The sequence below is a fragment of the Elaeis guineensis genome, chromosome 3 (genome assembly GCF_000442705.2).
Source record: "Elaeis guineensis isolate ETL-2024a chromosome 3, EG11, whole genome shotgun sequence".
NCBI classification, from domain to species: Eukaryota; Viridiplantae; Streptophyta; class Magnoliopsida; order Arecales; family Arecaceae; genus Elaeis; species Elaeis guineensis.
Genome location: NC_025995.2, coordinates 103,346,968 through 103,351,235, shown reverse-complemented (window position 1 = coordinate 103,351,235; position 4,268 = coordinate 103,346,968). Strand labels below are relative to the sequence as shown.

Genomic DNA, 4,268 nt, shown 5'->3' with positions numbered 1-4,268 from the left:
CCCGTAGGAGTCCGGGCGAAGCTGTTCTGCTGTCGATGGCGGAGCCCGACTCCCGTAGGAGTCCAGGCGAAGCTGTCATGCTGTCGATGGCGGAGCCCGGCTCCCGTAGGAGTCCGGGCGAAGCTGTTCTGCTGTCGATGGCGGAGCCCGGCTCCCATAGGAGTCCGGGCGAAGCTGCCATGCTGTCGATGGCAGAGCCCGGCTCCCGTAGGAGTCCGAGCGAAGCTGTTCTGCTGTCGATGGCGGAGCCCGGCTCCCGTAGGAGTCCGGGCGAAGCTGTTCTGCTATCGATGGCGGAGCCCGGCTCCCGTAGGAGTCCGGGCGAAGCTGTCATGCTGTCGATGGCGGAGCCCGGCTCCTGTAGGAGTCCGGGCGAAGCTGTTCTGCTGTCGATGGCGGAGCCCGGCTCCCGTAGGAGTCCGGGCGAAGCTGTGCTGCTGTCGATGGCGGAGCCCGGCTCCCGTAGGAGTCCGGGCGAAGCTGTCATGCTGTCGATGGCGGAGCCCGGCTCCCGTAGGAGTCCGGGCGAAGCTGTTCTGCTGTCGATGGTGGAGCCCGGCTCCCGTAGGAGTCCGGGCGAAGCTGCCATGCTGTCGATGGCGGAGTCCGGCTCCCGTAGGAGTCCGGGCGAAGCTGTTCTGCTGTCGATGGTGGAGCCTGACTCCCGTAGGAGTCCGGGCGAAGCTGTCATGCTGTCGATGGTGGAGCCCGACTCCCGTAGGAGTCCGGACGAAGCTGTTCTGCTGTCGATGGCGGAGCCCGGCTCCCGTAAGAGTCCGGGCGAAGCTGCCATGCTGTCGATGGCGGAGCCCGGCTCCCGTAGGAGTCCGGGCGAAGCTGTTCTGCTGAGGATTTCGGCTTTGGGTATTTTATACCCAACAGTTCCTTAATTGATCTGTCGGCTAACTGCAGTGTGACTGATGTGAGTTTCAGTTCTTCGAATCCAAAAAGTTCATACACCGAACTAGATAAAAGATTCACACTTGCCCCTAAGTCCAGAAGAGCTTTTTTAATGTGATAATCTTCTATAACACAGGAAATGATGGGGGCTCCTGGATCCTTAAGCTTTAGAGGAGTGGCATGCTGGAAGACAGAACTAGTCTGTTCAGTGAGACATACTTTTTTTGAGATTTGTGATCTAGATTTACGTTTTTGGGTGTACAAATTCTTCAAAAATTTGGCATAAGCAGGGACCTGTTTGATTGCGTCTAGAAGGAGAAGATTAATTTGGACTTGCTTAAATAATTTCAACATCTCGTCGAGTCTTCCTCCCTTCTTATCTGCAGGAATAGGAGCTTTCAGGACATCCAAAAATGAGATTTTAGGCAAATAAGATGATTCCGGTGCAGTTGGTTCATTCTCTATTTTAAGATCCTCCTTGTTCTTGGGTGATTTGGCTTTGGTTAGAGGTTTAGAATCGGTCTCATTGGTTTTACTAGTGTGTTCAATGACCTTCCCACTTCTCAGAGTCATGATTGATTTGGCATGTTCAGAAAAAGCTTCTGAGGTATTAGAGCTCTCAATTATAAATTGCCCTCTTGGGTTGCTCTCGGGTTGGCTAGATAATTTTTCTCCTTCCCTCCTACTGAATGCAGTTGCTAGTTGATCTATTTGAGTCTCTAGCTTAGTAATGGATTGTGTGTGGGAGTTAAGGGTCTGAGTGTTGACTTCTAATCGTTCTAGTGCTTTCAGAACTTTTTCCTCAAAAGCTGAGCTGTGACCAGTAGTAGACGGTTGAGGAGCATTTTGAAATTGATGGTATGGTCCATGCCTATATGTTGAATCCTGATATTGAGGTCGAGGTGCGGCAGGGCCAACCACTGGTTGTGGTCTCCAAGAAAAATTTGGATGGTTTATCTAGCCGGGGTTATAAGTGCTCGAATATGGATCGTTTTCTGGTCTGCGAGCTTGTTGGACTTGAGCTTGCTGAACCTGCTCGTGCACAAACTCAGAAAATTGAGATGCAGCTGGGCATTCACTAACAAAATGGTTTGAACTTGCACACAATGCACAAACTTCTTGGATTGGTTAGGTGGAATTGGGGATTGTCTAGTATTTAGAAGACGGTCTAATTTTTAGGATAGTTCATCTATCTTACTATGGATATCCATGACATTTCCAATCTGATAAATTTTACTTCTTTTTTGTTGAAGCATGGGTTATTCTCTAGAGGTGGCAGACATATGATGTAGGAAATTCTCACTAAGTGTTTCAAAGAGCTGCCAGGCTTCATCCTCACTCTTAAGCATGAATGTCCCACCACATGATGCATCAACCATTTGTCAGTGTTTCTCTGATAGACCATCATAAAAATACTGACAAAGTTGCCATTTAGGGACAGCATGGTGTGGACATTTACGAATGAGGTCCCTTAACATTTTCCATGTCTCATGAAAAAGTTCACCCTCCAATTGGAAAAAACTAGTGATAGCTTTTCTAATTTGATTTATTTTTTCCATTGAAAAATATTTTTTGAGAAATTCTCTCTGAAGATGTTCTCAAGTTGAAATGGTTATAGAGTCTAAGGAGTTTAACCAATGCTTGGCTTTGTCCTTAAATGAGAAAGGAAACAGTTTCAACCTAAGAGCATCATCGGAGACGTTTTGGATTTTTACTGTAGAACAAATTTCAAAAAATTCATCCAAGTGTTTGTATGGGTCCTCGTTACTAAGTCCATAGAATGATGGCAACATTTGAATAATGCTAGACTTAATCTCATATTGGGTAGCTTCTACTGGAGGTGCTTGAATGCATGGAGAGTAGGTATACGAGGATGGAGTGAAATATTCTCTCAATGAGCATGGAGGATTAGCCTCACCAGGTGCAGCCATGTTTCTAACTCGGATAGTCCTAAGAGTCTTTTCTAATTCTTCGTCTAATGGTTGCAAGTCGGGTTTTAGTGATCGTCGACCTAACATGCAACTAAAAAGTCTATATAGGACTATCCTAGTCTGTTAAGGATTTTTTTTTAAAGAGGAGAAGAGAAAAGAGAAAAGAGTTCTAAAGAAGAGATCCTAAGAAGTCCTAAAACTAATAGAAGAATTAGTTGTGGTTAGATTTTAAACAATCAAGTTAGCATACAGTGGACTCTCTATTCTAAAGTTATCCTAGTTCTAGACAGCTCCTAACTGTAGTTAGCCTTCAAGCCCTCCAAGTCGGAGCTTGACCAACCAACTGGCCAGATAAGTGTAAGATCGTTGGGAGTCCCCCCGTTGCTTTTCTTAGACACCAATTAAATTGGTCAGATCAGCGAACGGAACCAATTAAAAAATCACCTTCCTTCGGGCCCAGTTGTCTCGCAAACCACTTGCCTAGACACCAGCTAGCTGACCAAGTCTAACCTGGTTCAACTCTCAGGATCACTTGTCCTAATGAGCTCGAAATCCTTAGGGATCAACATCTAATTAATTTTAGATTAAGGTCTAGGTTATGTAAATGCAAGGGAGTGATTTGTTGGCTAAGGAAGGGTGATCAAATCCCCATCTTATCTTAGTTAATGGGTTGCGCCCTTAAAGTTAATTATGGAGATACAATGCAAAGAAATAAGGTGTTCAATCAAGTTAGAAATTTTTATATTTGAGGTTACGCTATTTTAGTTAAGTGTTATGAAATATCAATGACTTTTTTTTTAATTCAACCATGCCAAGATCTCCGACAACGGTGCCAAAATTTGATGCGTAGTCGTTGATAGCACCAAAAATAACTCTACTCACTACGTAGGTAGGATGAGTCGAGATCGTATCCTTAGGGACCTTGGGCTAAGTTGAGATTGCAAAATAAAAGAAAGAAACGTTGTTTTGATTTAGAGAATAAATTATCTTAAAATTGATGTAATTAGAAAATAAAGAGCTCGGGAGTTTTGAATTAATTTTGCACTAGTAGAGTTGTATCTCTTTTTTTATTTTTAAATAGATGCGATTAATCTTAGAAAAAATATCTATCTTTCCTCGACACACTCCGTACCCGTAGATCACGGTGCGTCTTCGAAAAATACTAGGTAAATAACTCTTCTTTCCTCGACACGCTCCGTACCCGTAGATCACGGCGCGTCTCTGGAAAGTAAAAGTTGTTCCTAACATTAATCTAACAGGAAAGCATAAATAAAAACATATGAAAGAGAGCAAATAAAGAACTCATGACGATTTAAATAAAAAGTATAATCTTTATTACATATAAAGAAATACAAGAAAGTTTAAAACAATAAACCCACTCTATGTCATTACAAAATTTTTTCTCCACTTTCGAGACTGCTAGCCTAGCTGCTCATG

At 43.9% G+C, this 4,268-nt stretch overlaps 1 non-coding gene across 1 annotated transcript; it reads left to right on the top strand.

The window, feature by feature from the left end:
- Positions 1-2,337: 2,337 nt before the first annotated feature.
- LOC140856789 (small nucleolar RNA R71) lies at positions 2,338-2,443 on the top strand. The gene has a single exon (XR_012140391.1). It is a non-coding gene; the product is annotated as a small nucleolar RNA R71 (small nucleolar RNA).
- The last annotated feature ends 1,825 nt before the right edge of the window (positions 2,444-4,268 follow it).